The sequence below is a fragment of the Octopus sinensis genome, linkage group LG12, assembly GCF_006345805.1.
Source record: "Octopus sinensis linkage group LG12, ASM634580v1, whole genome shotgun sequence".
NCBI lineage: Eukaryota > Metazoa > Mollusca > Cephalopoda > Octopoda > Octopodidae > Octopus > Octopus sinensis.
The window spans coordinates 23,552,374-23,572,239 of record NC_043008.1 but is presented as its reverse complement, the minus strand read 5'-3'; positions in this window follow the sequence as shown (position 1 = coordinate 23,572,239).

Here is a 19,866-nt window from a genome sequence, read left to right as displayed (position 1 = left end):
TTATGCATTTCTCCCATCGTTTGATACAGCTCTGGAGACCGTTTTTGTAGAAGACCCCAGCTTGGTCCTCCAGCCACGACGTGACTTCAGAAATCAAGGCTGCATCATCTGGGAAACGCTTTCCTTTCAAAATCAACTTCATGGCTGGGAAGAGGTGAAAATCAGAGGGTGCAAGGGGAGGAGTTCATAGCTGCACGCCTGTGCTTCTGATCTGGCGACACGCGAGTTGTGGACCGGAGCGTTGTCCTGCAGGAGGAGGATGCCTTTGCTGATCTTGCCCCGCCTCTTGATTTTGATAGCTTCTCTTAATTTCCTCAAAAGTGAAGCATAATAGGCTCCTGTAATTGTGGTACCCTTTGCCAGGAAATCTGTCATCACTACCCCTTCTTTGGAGGGGGTGAGTCACGGTGCTTCCACTGCATTGACTGGGCTTTGGTCTCTGGATCATCGTGATGGACCCAGGTTTCATCCTGTGTAATCAGTCTTTTGAAAAATTTTGACTCATCTTCTTGGCACATCTCCAAATTCATCCTCGAGCACTCGACGCGTTCTTGCTTCTGGAAAGGTGTGAGCAACCTGGAAATCCATCTGGCAGACACCTTTTGCATATGCAAATGGTCATGAATGATAGTTTCCACAGACCCGGTACTAATCTTGACCTTATGGGCTATTTGGCGAATAGTTATGCGTTGACCTTCCAAAATGGCAGCCTCAACTTGACGGACAGACGTCTCATCAACGGCAGAAGGGTGGGACCAGATCTGGGAGCTGTTTCCACAGAGTTACGACTATGTTTGAATTCACAATGCCAGCGTTTTACAAGGTCATATGATGGGGCATCATCACCATAAGTTACTTTCATTTCATCAAAAGTCTCCCGTGGTGTGCGTCCTTTCAAATACAAAAACCAGATCACTGCTCGACACTCAACAGGCTCCATTTCACACTTGACTCAGTTCAAACACCTGTAAATCAGAAACCACAGAGCTGTAATTCGCCACTTAATCTATAGAGGTATAAATAAGTACACATGCAAAATTTCAGCTAGATCAAACAACTGCAAGTGGGTCAGGAGCATTACTTATTGAACGCCCCTCGTGGGACCTTTAAAGATAATTAACCTTAATAACAAGGTATGTCCTAGTAAAACTGTTTAGTTGATAGTTCCATATGGTAAGCAGATCAATTCCAAACTCCCTTACCAGTTTTGTGAAGCTATAGATAAATAGATAAGAAGTTTCCCCAAAATTCAAGACACCGAATTAGAATAGGATTTTCAAACAACAAAATCATTCACAAATCATCTCTTTGCATAGTAATAAGTTGTTAAATACAAATTCACTTAATGAAAATAATAACATTAATATTATTAACACTAACCATTCTCTGAACAATAATAACAATATTAGTATTTCTAATACTAATATTGTTGTTATTATTTGGAAAGCTAATTTATACAAATATATAATACTGATATATATATATATATATATATATATATATATATATATATATATATATATTACGGAGATGTAATTGCATAGCAAGTGACCTGATCTGAGAAAACAATTGCAGCGTGGAAGGTAAGTTATTTAAGAAACACACTGTAACATGACTGTTACTTTGTCTACGATTAATTCTTTATTTTGTATATTTTCATCTGTCTTTCTTTGTGGTTAGATCGTAGGTGATCTTCTTCTAGCATATTGGATGTCCACTTACTGGTCATCACTTATTATACGCATGTAATACAATTTTTCTGAATTTTCAGATTTTTCTATATGCTAGGCTACTTGTATTTAACTTGATGTTAATTATATTAATAGTCAATTTATCACCTTCATATAGATAGATAGATAGATAGATAGATAGATAGATAGATAGATAGATAGATAGATAGATAGATAGATAGATAGATAGATAGATAGATAGATAGATAGATAGATAGATACTTACATACATGCATGCATGTATACATACATACATATATACATACATGCATGCATGCATACATACATACATGCATGCATGCATACATACATACATGCATGCATGCATACATACATACATGCATGCATGCATACATACATACATGCATGCATGCCTGTCGTCGTGAAGAATCCAGTTGTATATATATATTTATATATATATATATATATACAAATAAATTATGAGATGCAATTGACATTCCAATAATTTATTTATGTTTTACTTAATCTAGAAACTACAATAAAACGTGTAAAAAATATAAATGATACATTATTTATATATATAATAACTCTTCTATTTATTTAAAGATATCGAATTAAAAAAGATTGTTTAAAGAATATTCTTTATTGTTTATCGGAGGGAGAATTCTGTGTGTAATAAATATGAACGGAAACCTAGCAAAAATATGCATACATACATACATATATACATGCATGCATGTCGTCGTGAAAAATCCAATTGTTCACACTCCACAGATCTGATCGTTTTCACCGAACAACCTACTTCAGATGCCTCCAACGATGCTCATGCACAAGCTGATAAATTTTCTCTACATTTCCGAGGGTGAGCTTATGGCAGGTCTTCCATATCGCTCATCGTCTTCCAGAGACCTTCTTCCGCTTTTGAAGCGCCCGTACATTACGTATGACCCATTGCCTTGTCGCCGTAAGTATGGTCAATGTCTGTGTAGCAAACTTGCCAAGTTTAACGTAATATTTTATATTGGCTCTTTGTTCCTGTTGCATACTATTGCATGCTAGCTGTCACGCACAACCGTATGCTGTCATCTGTTGCCGCACTACAGAGTTAGTCGGGGAACATTTCTTGATACCACCTCGTAAATATATATATATGTAAATATATGTGCATATATGTGTGTGTGTGAATGTATGTATATATATATATATATATATATATATATATATATATATATATATATACGAAAGAAGGTTTGAAAATGCAATTTAAAATATGTTTATTTACTTTACCGGTTTCACTCTTTGGAAAAAGATTGTCAAAATAACATGTAGAAGTTTGGTTGCGGTAATTATTGGTTGTTACAAATTGCTACATTACATATATACAGTCTTTGATAACAGGGAGATGTTAAGGACATAAAAAAGTTCAACAAGTTCCTTAAAATATTGGGCACAAAAGATTTCTACATAAATAATCGTTCTCAAGGACATGCTTAAGATAGTTTCCAGAAGGAATTGATATTGGTATTGGTATTGTATCTGTATATTCAAACATGCACAGAATATTGGTTGACACAGAGTACTACAATCCATATAAATATACATTCTTTGGTGACAAGAGCATGTTGAGAATATAAAAAAGTTTAACAAGCTCATTGAAATAATGGGCACAAAAGATTACAACAAATATATTATACATTCTCAAGATAATTTCCAGAAGGAATTATTAAAAACGTTCAGTATACACGTACAGAATATTATAAGTTCAAAAAGATTTACATTATAATAGTAGTGAAGCTAAAACTGACCTGTCCGCTATGGTAGCCTACAAGACATTTATAGCATTCAACAAATAATGACCAATTTATAATCCATCGTAAAGTCTTGTGTAAGAAATTTCCCCATGAATTACAGCCATCTCAGCACGTGGGTCTGGTTGTTAATCGTAAATTTTATCACTAGAATTCAAGGAGTCAAGTAATTGGGATTGTATTAATATAGTAAAAAGCAACTTGCATTTGTGAAGTATATTATTAGCGTATTGTGAAATTATAGGAATATTCAGTTCATATTTTTCACATTTGTCTTCTAACCACGACACACGCCATTTGACTTTTCACCACTTATAAATTACTCTCTCTTTCTGACAAAATGTTTAAACTGTAGGGTTTAAGATATATATATATACATATATATGAGTTTTAGTCTGTTTCTGACTCTATGTCCTGAAGCCTAAGTCGCCGTGAAGTTTCACTGGCCACAATTAAGTTGGTGTTGTCCAAGGAATGAGATCCTGGGAGATGGCAGCATTATAACTATCTTTCAAAACCAAATACACGGCTCATATCAGTTCTTCGATTGAACATCAGATTACTATTGCGAACGCCACCAAACTTGGAGAAGTAGTCTTTCAGTTGCTGTTTGCCCACAGTCCAAGACAAATTGCCGACAAATAGACGAAAGTGTTTAACACTATTCATGTTTTAAGACCTTTTAACAAGTCCTTGAAAAGGTTACCAACACCGGTTGGTATATATATATATAATATATATATATATATATATATATATATATACCGGAGTAAACACATAAATGTGAAACAAGGTGGAAAAAAGAGTACTCAAATACCAGTGGTAGAGTAATATGCTTTATTTTAAGCAGCAGAAAATTCAACAAAATCTGTTACTCTGAGTTTCTCGTTGCCGTTCATCAGACAGTTTTTAAAAACTGTCTGATGAACGGCAACGAGAAACTCAGAGTAACAGATTTTGTTGAATTTTCTGCTGCTTAAAATAAAGTATATATATATATATATATGTGTGTGTGTGTGTGTGTGTGTGTGTGTGTGTGTGTATGTATGTATATATATATATATAATATATATATATATAGATAGATAGATAGATAGATAGATAGATAGATAGATAGATAGATAGATAGATAGATAGATAGATAGATAGATAGATAGATAGATAGATAGACAGATAGATAGATAGATAGATAGATAGATAGATAGATAGATAGATAGATAGATATATATGTATGTATATATGTATGTATGTATGTATGTATGTATGTATGTATGTATGTATGTATGCCAGGTCTTTTTCGAGTGCTACTGGTAACATGTAACCCAGTACAACTTGTTGCATGGTCGGATTGTCGGCGACTAAACCGGCAATCCCACCAAGCTTGCTTGGTGAGGTGGGTTTTTATTGGACACCCTGCGGGATGAAAACAAAACCCGTCAAAGGGCGCAGGAACTCTTGAGAGTCAACGGCCATCCAATAAATGTCTTAAGGATGTATCATGCGCGGGGACATAGGAATAATCGGACTGAATACCTGATCGCGCGGTTAAACCTTTGGAAGTGAAGGACTCCTAGCCTTTGTTAGGGCATCCTTCTAGGAGAAGGTAACTAAGGTAACTGGGATAACTCCGACATAAAACCTTCAGCTCAGTGGTTACCGATGATGTTGACTTGGTCTTCATTTCGGATTATGGCTGCTGTTGCTTAGTGAGTGGGATTGACTCAGTGCACATCCTTTCCTCACTTTAAAAAATACACTTCTTGTACAGGCATTGCACAATAACAACATTGATTGATTGATTGATTAAATTGATTAACTAATTCATGATTGTTGATGGCGCTGTGAGTCTCAACTGAATGGCTGGCTGTAGCCTTAAAAAGCAAAACATCAATGATGTACCAAAACAGTATAAAAATAAATGGTAATAAGGACTCTGGAACCACATCAGTTGAAAGAGTCTGGCCCGGCAGGAGCCCCAGAGCATCACAGTCTGAACCCGGCCGTCATCATGCTACTGTGATAAACCAAAGAAAATATTGAATATTGGCTGTTGGAATGTACGGACACTGCTTGACCGCAAGTCCTCTGAATGTCATGAAAGAAGGACTGCGCTTGTTGCGAAGGAGCTTCAACGCTATGATCTTGACATCGTTGCTTTATCTGAGATGGGATTACCAGGAGATGGTCATCTTACAGAATCTTGTGGAAAATATACATTCTTTTGGAAAGGGAGGAATGAAGAGTTGAGGAGAAGCTGGAGTGGCATTTGCTGTTGACTACTCTTGTGGACAAGTTGGAAGAATTCCCAGTCGGAATTAACGAGCGTCTTATGTCCAAGAGAATTCCTTTGGTTAAAGGAAATTATGTGACCTTGATGAGTGTGTATGTTCCAACTATGTGTTATACTGATGACGAAAAACTTTCTTTCTACCATGCTTTGAAGGGCATTATAAGAAATATCCCTCGAGCAGACAAAGTCATTGTACTGGGTGACTTTAATGCTAGAGTGGGTAGGGATTTTAACACATGTAATTGAAAAGCATGGGGTTGGGAAGTGTAATAGTAATGGCATGCTTTTGCTGCAGATGTGTGAGGAGCTGCGTCTGTGTGTTTCAACAAAAGAATAAGTTTAAGACTACATGGATGCACCCTGCATCTAAAGAATGGCATATTCTGGATTACCTCCTTGTTAGGGTGCGTGACAGAGAGGATGTGCAGTGTGTTCGTGTTCTTCGTGGAGCTGAGTGTTGGACTGACCACCGCCTAGTACATGCAAATGTGAAATTAGTCACAAAACATAATTTCCGAGCTGCAGGGATCACCCTGCCTAAAAGACTGAATGTTGATCGTCTTAGGTGTAATAGTGTGAAGAGAACTATACGAGAGGAAATGAATGCTACAGATATTGAGGAGGACTGGCCGAACTTTAAAAAATCAGTTTATGACGTAGGCAAGAAAGTTCTGGGATTGATACAAAGAAAGCATCAAGATTAGTTCAAAGAAAATGATGAACATATAGATGATTTAATAGCTGATAAGAGACATACTTTGTCACGATATTTGTCAGCAAAGCCACAGGAAAGGGAAGTGTTGCATAGGGAACTCAAGGACGTAAAATCACGTGTGAGGCAAAGGTTCTCTCAGATGAGGAATACGTGGTGGGGTAATATGGCTAGAGCGATACAGACGGCATCAGATTCCAACAACAAAAAGCTGTTGTATGGCCTCTTGTGAGAAGTTTATGGACTGACGTCTTCCCTGATGACACCACTTCGAAGCAGGGATGGTAAAGAACTTCGTGATTCACAAGGAATTCTGCGAAGGTGGCAAGAACACTTTGAAGAACTTCTGAATCAGCAGTCTGTAGTTAGTGAGGATGTTCTCAATATTATCCCTGGATTGCCTGGATTGCACTCGCAGAACCACCAAAGTTGAAAGAAGTTGCAATGGCTGTCTCAAGGTTGAATAATGGGAAGTCTCCGGGTATGGATGGTATACATGCGGAGTTGTTACAGCATGGTGGTGGGAAACTTGTGCAGAAACTTCACTCTTTGTTTGGTAAGATATGGACTAGTGAATCTGTACCTGAGGACTGGAGAGATGCAGTAATGGTGGTCTTGTATAAGGGAAAGGGCAACAGGAATGATTGTGGTAATTATAGGGGAGTATCATTGCTGTCTGTCGTAGGAAAGGTTTTATGCAGGGTACTTCTGGATCGTCTGCTGAAATACGTTGCAGATTGTGTTCTTCCAGAAAGTCAATCTGGCTTTCGTGTTGGACGTGGCACTGCTGATATCATCTTTTCAGCTAGACAGCTTCAGGAGAAGTGTGTTGAACAGGGTCTGGATTTGTATCAGGTTTTTGTCGATCTAACAAACGCCTTTGATACCGCCAATAGAAAAGCATTGCGGAAAGTCCTCCAGAAACTTGGGTGTTGTGAAAAGTTCCTGGCTTTGGTTAAGTCGTTTCATGAAGACATGAATGATAGGGTGAATGTTAGAGGGAAAATGTCGGAGCCCATTTCAATACAAAATGGAGTGAAACAGGGGGATATTCTGGCACCGACCCTATTTGCCATATATTTCGCGATGGTGTTCTGTATTGTATTCAGAAACTGCAGATACGGTGTTTACATCCATTATCGAACCTCTGGCAGCATATTTAATATCAGGCGCTTTGCTGCAAAAACAAAGGTATTTACCTCTATCATAAGAGACCTTTTGTATGCAGATGATTGTGAGCTAGTAGCGCAACACAGATTGATATGCAACACATTTTGAATGCATTCTCTGATGCTTGCACTGCCTTAGGATTGACAGTCAATCTCAAGAAAACTGTTGTCATGCATCAACCTGCCCCTGGTAAGCAGTATAGTGTACCAAATATCTATGTGAATGGTAAACGACTTGATGTAGTGGATCAGTTTGTCTACCTGGGAAGCACTATTAATAGATATGGCAATGTTGATGATGAAATTCCATATAGAATTAGGAAAGCAAGTGTTGCTTTCGGAAGGCTAGAAAAGCGCCTCTGGAGTCGGCGAGACATATGCAGAAAGACAAAGATAAAGGTGTACAAGGCATGTGTGCTCCTTTCCCTTCTCTATGCCTGCGAGACGTGGGCCACATATCGATACCACCTTAAACAACTGGAACGTTTCCATCAGATGTGTCTCAGACGGATCTATGGCATTAAGTGGAAGGACCGCATCAGTGATCTTGAAATATTGGAAGGCTCTCGGTGTGAAAGTATAGAAGCTCTTGTGATCTCAGATGGAGTGGTCAGATGGTCAGGATAACGGATTCAAGGATGCCAAAACAACTCTTTCATGGAGAGTTAGCTAAAGGAGAACGACCTCCACATAAACCAAAAATGAGGTATAAGGACTTGCTGAAGGCTTCCTTAAGAGATACTTGCATCTCTCCTGACACATGGGAAGACATAGCTATTGATCGTAGTAGGTGGAGAAGGATTGTGCACGAGGGGACAGCTACTTTTGAGAAATCTTGAGTTGCACATGAGAAAGTAAGGAGGGATGTCAAGAAGGGCATCGCTGTTACACTTCCAGATGCGAAGGATCTTCCTATGATGCTGACATGCAGTGTCTGTGCAAGATCCTGCCTCACTAAAGCTGGACTCAAGAGTCATCTTCGTAGTCGTAAAGCGAGACAGATAAGTGACAACCTGGCCACTGGTGGTGGTGTAACAGACCATACTAATTATACCTGTCGGGAATGTGGAAGAGAGTGTAATTCGGCAGGAGGACTTAAACGACATGCAAAGGTACATGAAGCCCAGTTGCAACTACAGCCGGCTATTACCGGTAAAGTTTTTAGTTGCCAATTCTGTACAAGACATTGTAGATCTTTAGCTGGGCTAAAAAGTCACTTTCGATTACAGCACCAATAACAGTTAACCTTTGTGCAATGGCCATACTCGATAACGAGGGGGCAGCTATCATGTATGTATGTATGTATGTATAAATGTAACATAGGTAGGAAAAGGTTAAATGTAGATTCATCCTTTAATTTGGAGGTTTCCAATAGAGATTTCTAATGTTGATTCTTCATATTTTGCTGGTAGTTTACAGGCGTAAATTTCCGAATATGAAAATAATACTTGTATACGATATGTGGTGAATTTGTAGAAAGAAATCCCATAAAACTTCTCAATTTAGTCTAAAATGGAGAAGACAATTTGTTAAAATGTATAACATAATTCAAATTCATGTAGACGATCGTCTCGTACAGAGATATAAAAATCATGCATGCAAATTCATCATTGAATTGCATTAGATTAAATTAATTAGATAATTATGTATGTATATATATATATATATATATATATATATATATATATATATATATATATGTATGTATGTATATGTATATATATGTACATATATATATATATATATATATATATATATATATATATATATATATATATATATATATATCAATGTACTCTTCAGTGCAGGAAGTATAAACACAATTTACAATGAACTTGAGAAAAAAAAGAATCTAGGATATTTATATTTATCCTTATGAGAAAGAGATGTGGGTCAAGTTATATATTAACTATGTATGTATGAATGTATGTATGTACGTATGTGTGTGTATATATATATATATATATATATATATATATATATATATATATATATATATATATAGGTGAGAAAGTTGGTGTGTGAAAGCACGTGGTTGGATGTATAAAAAATAGAAGAGTGAAAAAACTGCAGAAGGCTTGTTTTATAAAGTTAAAGAATATATTTAAGTCGTTATGTTAGAAAAATGTTATAAAATTTTGTATATAGTAACATAGTTTTTGGAGAAATAACTGGTTTCGTGTAAACTTTTCAAATTTTTCAAATGTCTTTACCTACATCGTTTCATGTCTTCGTTATGAAGTGCAAAGAAGAGTTCCGGGCAGGGGGGGTAATAAGGGATTTCTTCCGGTATAAGGGAGATAATCGCTTTATATTTCCTTTCCCCTTTTTTAATGAGATCAGTTTCTCTGTATAAGAATGTTACGATGTTTAAGTTTAGGCTTATATTTTTCAATGAATAATGTTTCCTTGTTTAATCTAATTTGTGTTGGTGTTCCAATAGCACATTGATAGAATGGAAAGATTAAAACTTGTGGTAGTAGTTGCTTTGCGCATTTCTCAATATGCTCACTAAAGGGTATCATTCTGTATTCTGGGAATGCAATCTGTTGTCGATGCAGAGTACATCTGCGTCGGAGTGATAATCCCGTGGACCCTACGTAGTTTTGGTGGCAGCCCGAGAATCTTATGACATAAATTATGTTTTCAGAAGCACAAGTAAAATCAGATCTTTCCAATAAAACATGGAGGTAGACGATACAAAGAAAACAAGGACGGGTCATTCGAAGTTTTCTATCCTAGTCAAGCATCAGATTATCCTCGCAATTTCGGCTGATTATTCTTGATGTTGATTCTTCATATTTTGCTGATAGTTTACAAGCGTAAGAATAATCAGCCGAAATTGCAAGGATAATCTCGTGCCTGTCTGAGGAAAAAAAACTTCGAATGACATGTCCTTGTTTTCTTTGTATCGTCTATCTGGATGGTTTGTTGTCCCTTTTTGTATCACCCAGCTGCCCTGATGTTTTGCGTTCTCGTCCCATTTTTTATTATATATATTGTTACAAATCACCTGCCATCGCCCAAACTCTTCGGAAAACCCGGGACCCTACCAAGTCGAGCGACGACGATCGACCGGCTCGATCGAACAGTGAACTCGCTACAGACTCAGAGAGAGAGAATTCGGTGGGGGAAGGCGGCAGCGAACTCGGCAACCGGCGACCGGAGAGGACAACAACAAACAAACAACAGCAGGAAGAGACACAAAGAGAGACGGCGGAAGGCAATTGGCTACATTTAACAACAGTAGTTTATAACAATTATTACATCAAATACATCAAAGAAAATACGTGCAAGAAAACAAAGAAACAACAAATCAAAGCATGCAGGTACAATAACAGTTCAGAGACAACAGTTCAAATCACTTTAACGTTCACATTATAGTTCAGAGACAAATCAGTTCTACATTAACGATACAGTTCAAAGTTCTTTAAAGTCTTTCTCCTTCTTTCTTTTCAACAACTCTTTTCACAATGTCTTTACATAGTTCTTTCTTTTTCCTCTTTCCTTCTTTCTCTTTTTTCAACACATCAATTCTTTTACATTTCAACAATTCTTTTTCCTTCTTTAACACATATCAAAACATAAATAAACATACCGTTACGAGCTACTACAATGGCCAGTGCCCTCATACCGTAGTCCCTCTCTCTTAGATCCTTAATCCTATGTGTACGTCCTTCTCCACGTTGTCGTTGCCTCTCGCCGTAATCTTATCTGCCTGTCCTCCTCTTTCACATTCACTGTCATTCTCTCGCTTGTCATCCCTCAGATTGTCTGTCTGTCTTTCTCAACTGACCGCCTCCGTATCACTCCCGTCTCTGGCCAGAACTGCCGGCCGACTGTCCAACAGACTCAGTTCCTGCCTTTTATAGGGTAGCTTCCTCGACCTCTCTTTGACCGGAACAAGGCCAAAGGTCTCCTCAAAACTCATTAATCCTTCCAGAATCTGACGGAACAAAGGACAATAACTTTGTGTTCCAGACTTTCAGACTACAACGAGCAAAGTAGGTCATAGCATTTGTTTCCCAAATTGACCCCCATAACAATATATATATATATATATATAAGGGAGATTACTACCTATGTGGACACCCTAAAGATAGAAGTAGATCCGCTAAAAATTGTTCTCTAGAAAATTTAGCAAACACCAGAAACGTAAACGAGCAAGACAGATGAAAAGTAACAAAAATATAGATTAATCATAAACAATGTTTCACTATTAACAAATTACGTAATTTTACTTACGCAATTTATCTGTAGATCTTCAGGATCGTCCATACAAATATAATTTTCGGAACAATACACAGATATCCGAACGAGGTCGAATATGTATGTAGTTCTACCTATTACACTTGTGGTTATTTTTCAAAAGTCCTCGTTTTGGCGCGCTAAATTACCGGAAATAATACTGCATAAAATAATTTACTGCAGTAGCTTTTGCCGGTTTGAGAACGTATTAATTTAAAATTAAAATTAAAATGAGGGTGAAAAACTCGGATATTAATTTGATAACATCAATTTAACACCAGTGGTCTAGCATATTAAAAATCTGAGGTTCGGTAAATAGTATTACATACATATAAGAGAGATTACCACCTATATTATATATATATGCAAACAAAATAGTATTATTACCGTGATATATAGCAATAATAAGGTGGCTAGCAAGTTCACACCTTTGCAGGCACAATATAAAGTAATTTAAGATTAGGTAGGGTATATAATACCGGTTGCTATAATCAGAACCATTGCTCCAAAAACCACCATAAAATTACGATAACGATACACAAGAGCAATGCAATGAACATTTCAGAAATAGGCTTTATACTGGTCTGTAAAGGTGTGAACTTCCTAGCCACCTTATCATATATTATATATAAACATATACATAAATATATACACATACATACACACAAACATATATATCTATATTCAAATACATACATACATAGGCAGAAATATACTAAGACATACGCATATATATCTATACATATGCTCGTATATATTCTCATGGGTACAATATAGAAACATTCTAATGCTAAAGTATACTTTTACGATCACATACTTATATGCATAAACACACGATCATATACATACACAAGAACATCGATAGACCCGAAACACATAATTGTATTTACATACACATACTTACTTAAGCACATATACGTTACTGTTCATTCACAAAATATATACGAACAAGGGACGTAATAACTTAAAATGTCGTTATCGAAACGAACTATATATTGTGAGAGAAGTTGTATAGAAAGACTGGGAGGGGGAAAGAAAGGAAGGATAAAACAAAGCAAAGAGAGAGAGGGAGAGAGAGGGAGAGGAACGGGAAAATTGTAAATATAAAAAAATTCATGAAAAGAAAAGAAAGAAGGGGAGAATGGGAACATTCTGGGAAGTAAGATGGAAAAAAAAAGAAAAGAAAATTTGCAGAAATTATAATTAGGTTATGGGAGTTCACACACATACAGAAGGGCACACACACCCCAAAACATCTACAAACACAAACACACCATAACAAACTCAAATACGCACTAAGCATATATGCATCATTGCGCACACTGAAAATATACATACGTATTGGGTTGGCCGGAAATTTTGTGCCGATTTATAGAAGCTTACCTTTCGACTTATTTTAGAACATGGTTGAGTCCATAAAATAGGATTTGACTACACCTCCATTTAGAGCACAGTTTAAACTATCTTTTCTTGGAAGAAGGTTTATGTTCCTATAACCTGAGTTAATTCTGTAACCCTTTAAAATGGAAGATAAGAAAGTTCATTTTCGGCACTTGATGCTTTTCTTTTTCCGTAAAGGGAAAAATGCCTCACAAGTAACCAAAGACATATGCGCAGTTTATGGTGATGTTTTTTTTTTTTATCCGAAAGAACTGTACGAAAGTGGTTCGCAAGGTTCCGAGCTGGAGATTATAGTCTTATTGATAAAAAGAGATCAGGAAGACCATCCACTACAAATGATGACCAAATCAAGTCATTAATTGAGAACAACCCACATTGCAACCCGAGAATTGGCAGAAAGCCTCAACCTTTCAAAATCCGTCGTTCATGAGCACCTAGTAAAGCTTGGGTACACAAATCGCTACGATGTTTGGGTACCATATGAGTTGAGTGAGAAGAATCTTTTGGATCGCATTTCCATCTGTGATTCGCTTTATAAACGGAATGAAAACGTGCCTTTTCTAAAGCAAATTGTGACATGGTGATGAGAAATGGATTATCTACCGAAATGTTCAGAGAAAGCAATCCCGGAGTAAGTGACATGAGCCACCCTTAGCCACCCCAAAAGCGGGTCTTCTCCCTAAAAACGTCTTGCTTTGTGTCTGGTGGGATTGGAAAGGAATTCTGTACTATGAGCTTCTCCCAAGTAACCAGACAATCAATTCTGAAAAATATTGCACACAACTGGACGAGTTAAAAGTAGTAATTCAAGAGAAACATCCAGAATTGGCCAACAAGAAGGGTGTTGTTTTCCAACATGATAATGCAAGACAGCACGTTTCTTTGGGAACCAGACAAAATTGCTGCAGCTCAGCTGGGATGTGTTACCCTACCCTCCATATTAACCAGATATTGCTCCTTCGGATTTCCACTGCAGAATAGTCTTAATGGTAAAAATTTCAATTCCTTGGATGACGTAAAAAGATACCTTGATGAATTCTTTGCCATGAAACCACCTAAATTCTGGGAAGAGGGTATTTTCAAGTTAAAGGAAAGATGGAGACGCATTGTGCATCAAAATGGTTCATATCTGGTTGATTAAAAATGTAATGGCAAGTATTTATTGACCTTTTTCTTTCCTTTAAAAATCGGCACGAACTTTCCGGACAACCCAATATTATAACAAAAACGGATATATAAGCATATATATATACAGAAACCCATGTAGTAACGGAACTCTAGAAATGTAAGATGGTTTCAAAGAAATCGGCTATACGTGCGTGTGGGTATGCATGTATGTATGCATGTATGTGTGTGTGTGTGTGTGTGTGTGTGTCTGTCTGTCTGTGTGTGTGTGTCTGTGTGTGTGTGTGTGTGTGTGTGTGTCTGTGTATGTGTTCCTTTTCAACCTTCTACATATATACATATGTAGAAGGTTGAAAAGGAACACATGAGTTGATATGTATAAGGAAGATAAGACAAGATAGAAAATGCTAAAATAATTTTATTATGAAGAACATTTTAGTACCGTTTTCAGTCTTTGCGACTTTTTCAATTTAGAGTAATGCATGAAAAATAATTAAATTGTGGAAAAAATTAAATGAAATATTTTTTTTTAATGTTTCCATTGTTTTCAAATACAAAGGATATTTTCTTTTTTTTCTGTCTGTTTTTCTCTCCCTTTTTTACTCTTGTGAAGGCTTGGTAGCATGGAGTAGGTGGTAGCAGACTTAAAAGAATATTTTATATGAGTTCTTGGTGTTGATTGTTTAAGCAGCCGTAGTAGCCGAGGAAGAAGAAGACAAAAAAGAAGAAGAAGAAGAAGAAGAAGAAGAGAAGAAGAAGAAGAAGAAGAAGAGAAGAAGAAGAAGAAGAAGAAGAAGAAGAAGAAGAAGAAGAAGAATAGGGAGTAGGAAGAGAAAAAAAGTGCGTGAGTGGTATGACAGTAGTAGGATGTTGGTGGAATCCTCTTAAATGGTCAAGTGTGTTTGTAATAGTAGTGTTTGTTGTGTTTGTAATAGTAGTGACTGAAATAGTTCTGAATAAATTCATGGGCAGTGACTGTTCTGAATATATCGTTTTTAATATTTGCATGGATATTATTCTAAGGCCCTTGTAGTAGTATCATTTGTGGTGGACACATTCAAAGAAGACATCATGCTTGAGCACCACTGCGTGTGTGTCTGTGTGTGTGTGTGTGTGTGTGTGCGTGTGTGTGTGTGCGTGCGTGCGTGCAGACCAACGCATGCGTACACACTCTCATTTTCTCTCTCTGTCTCCCTCTCTTCCACTCTCGCGCGCGCTTTTCCCACTCAGTTATCTATCTCACACACACATTCCATTAGTGACAATACATCATGTCCCCTGAGGAAACTAATGCGTATTCATAATAGAATGTTTCCTTGTTAAACTGATAACTAATATTGGTCAACAATAATTTATATTTAAATCATATCAGCGCAATGCTTAAGCAGAGGTCTATGGTACAAAAATAGCGAAGTGAAAGAAAGGTAATAGCTGAACGACAAAACAAAGGTCAGAGGTTAATATTCAATATGGGTATTACTTCCAGAACATGATGTGATTCTGTTCAAGGACAAGCCGAATAACAAAACGATTTCATCTAAACTAAAGTTAAACTATCTTCAGTGCCCCAAAACATCACACCTGAAAATAATAGGATACAGTTAACTTAAAGCCATATCCTGAAAAAGAACATGTCGAGGACATACGTGATGTATTTATAATTTAACAAAGAACTGGACAGACCATTGAAAAAGGTGTTTGAAAATTACATTCTTCATCAAAATATTTCCAAGCGATAGTGAGCAGCTTATTCAGCAGTCTATAGAGAAAAACATGTTTGAAAAAGAAAGAATTTGGGGTTAAGTTATTTAAGAGCATCAAGAGTGAGCCACGTTTGGTCACCAACATCTTCTATGGTAGAACATCCATTTCTGTTGCCTGTGTTTTGAAATGTTGGTACTAGTGCATCAGCTTTGACGACAGAGAATGTATGATCTACCATAGAAAATGGAAATTTTAAGTTCATGCATAAATTCCTTCAAACGGGTGTATGGAACATATATACTGTATAAATACAAAAATTATTCGTGATCCAATTGTTATTTATTTTGGGGTAAAAAGAATTAGTTTTCATATCTCTTATCCGATGTTCACAATAGTAAATCCTTGGACGTGTTAAGCTTTTATCTCTTTGCGTTCTTGCATTTGATACCCGAATCAAGATTAGGAACGAAAAGCAAAAATATAGCATACTTTATATATCAGATGAATAAAATTAATCTTTTTTCTTTTCTGTTGTTGATTTTTACTGCTGTTGTTTTGTCGTTGTTTTTTTTTTTTTTTTGTGGGATGGGTGGAGTGGCTCTGAGCTTGCTTTGAAACAGATATTTCTAAAATATCAAAGGTATTATATTATTCAATGGTAGTTGACGTAACGCCTGATTCTCCACAAACCGAACAAGACAACATTTTTCATATTTTACCTCTAGAGTATACATAGTGATATTATTTAATTCAAGAGATTTCTGAGGGTTTTTTTTTTCTTTTTTCTTCTTTTGGAAGATTTCAGGTGTCAAAGATAGGATATTGGTGAAAAAAATCGCAACTAGATACAAAAGCAGTTTAAATTATGTGAATTAATGAAATTCTTCTCTTTCCTTAAAGAGTAGATTTCATACTTTGAATATGTGTGATAAGCATTTAGAAGAATCCAAGTAATTGCATTGTGCATCAACTGTTCAGTAGTCAGCCAGAATTTATTGCTTGAAGTCATTTGCCTCAAAATCTCCGTAGTATTAAATTAGTCCTAAAAGAGTCCTGAAACTTAATTTGTCGCCAAAGTTCAGTAATTAAGTAACAAGTTCACTTTCAGATACTCATGTCATCGATGTAGTTCAACATTTCCCCATTCATTAATACCTATAACATTTCCTGTTGATACTAATGCGAACAAAATCAACTTGTCGTTGATGACAGAATGAAAACAAGTTGTCAAGTCTACAAACTGAAATTACAAATAGAGAAAGACATTTTTATAAGTCTGTCACAGATTTTCGATGTGTATGAAGAATCCTTCATTTGGAAATCTGTTTTCTGTATCATTGATGATTTTTGCTTTGGAGAAGAGATGAACTACAAAAAATATATACCTTTTTATTCTTCTAGAAATATCGGTCAACATCGGAAAGTCTTTTGACCACAAGTTACCATGTCCAGAAATTTACGAAAACTCCGTGCGGTTTATCGAGCTGTTGTGGTTTCTACGCTTCTGTGTGCCTCAGAAACCTGGACACTTTATCGTCGTCATGTCAAACTCCTCGAATCCTTTCATATCCGCTGTCTCTATCGCATTCTTCAAGTAAGCAAAAGCAAGCAACAAAATACGTAACTGTAGTCTGGATAACATTATTACAAATCTGTCTATATCATTTCGAAATTTTCCACACAATTTCTATTACCTCAGTGGTGGTAGTAAGCTTAAACTGATAAAGAACGATCTCAAAAGAAGCGTATCAAATAGTCGTCTGTTAACTCTAACTTGACTTAGCACGAAAATCGAATTCATTTGAAATATTGATTCTAAAACTTTGCTCAAAAGAAAAGAACACCACTTCTAAGGAAGTGAAAATTCGGTTAGTCGACTATGATCTTCGAAAATAAATGAAAATGGGAAATTAGATAATTTCTTATTGGTACTTGTGGTTTTATCCTAAGTGTAAATCATTTTGTCGAATAATAATTGCTTATTATTTGTTAATATGTCTATAAGCAGTCTGTTATATTTCATTGCAAAGAAATATCTATAACTTAAACATCGTTGACTTCGCAATCATTTCCGATAGAAAAAAATTCTTTTTCGAGTTCATAAGGAAAGTCTAAAACGAATTAACAGATGATATTACTAAAAAAATATTGCATGCAAATGCAACATCAGAAGTTTAAGTAATGTGACATGCTAATCACTGTATCAGTGTATCGCCCAGACTATTAAATGTTGTTTTATATATTGCTGGTCATAATGCGCTTCCAATTCTTACTTGATTCTCTATTTTTTTCCATCTTGACCTAAATTGTTAACTAAATGGTTTTCCTACCATCTTAAAGACCTTCCGAATGGCCTTCTCTGATCCCTTGGATACAACTAAGCAACTGCACAGGTCCACCTGTTGTTTGTCACAGCGAAACTTGTGCTTTCGGGATTTGGTGATCACGATCTCGAATAAGCTCATTTCGAATGATATTCCTCGCAGAGATCTTTCCATGGTCCTTTGCATCGTAGCCAATCGATGTTCTTCTTTCTTCATAGTAGCTACGTCTCATTTACGTATTACGGCACAGGTAGAACAATGCTATTGAAGAGTCTAGTACGTATGGTCTTCTCCAGCATTACTTTGAACACATCCTTTACTGCCCTAATTCAATTTGAGATTTCAGCTTCCATGCCTTGGTACATATTCACTGTGTGCTCTAAGCAGACGTATTCCTCAGCCTCCACTATTTCGTTGTTTCCTACTTCTCTTTGGTCTTGTGCTGCCTTTTCGGGCCGTATCTATTTTGTTTCATGTGGTTTCTTTCAAGGCTTACTGCTGAGCATGAGTGTTCAGCTCTGTCACCGAGGAGTACGATGTCATCTTCGAAACGATGTGTTAGTAGCTTATCGTTGATGTTTACGCCACCTGTCCAGTCAGTATCTCTAATGACCATTTCTAGACATGTGGGGGAAAAGGTTTGGTGAAACACTGTTTCCTTGTTTGACACCCGGTATCTAGTGTTTATATCCCTGAGCAACTGGGTGTATCGTGCCTTGCATTTCCAGAGATTTCAGCACTGCTTGTATCTAGACGCTACCGAAGGCTTCTCATAATCAAAGAAAACTATACATATAGGCAACTTATATTATTTCACTCGTTCTCTAAGTTGTTAGAGTGAATACGTGATTCGTCGTATTGTAACTCTTACATAAACGTGCTTGTTCCCCCATTTGCTGGTCATCAAAATGTTTCGATAGTCAGATCACTATGACTCTTATAAAGGTGAGGCATGAGACATATAGTGAGATAGTTTCTCAAAGTAAAATGATATTCAAATGATTTTCACAAGATATTTTACCTTTGTTCAGACAGCTTTTGAAGCGTAGAAAAAGGAATTTGCATATCTCTTCAGTTCCGCACTTTAACATCAGTATTGTTATGCCATCTCTTCCTAGAGCTTTGTCTGCTTTTGTCATCCAGCATTTATGACGGTAGAGGATCGAGCTTTACTGATGATTTACAAAGGTTGGTGTAGGTTTTGCATGCATCTTCCATATCCCCTTTGTCTGTAACCGTGAGCCCGTCCTTGTTCTAAGCACAGTAATCTCTGACCAATAGAGTGCCATCTCTCTGCAACACATATAGAAGCGTTTCTTTTGCAATCTGCCTCAGGTTCAATTTATAATTCTCGAAGTCATTTTCCAGCTGTTGCCTGACCGTTTTGCAGAGAA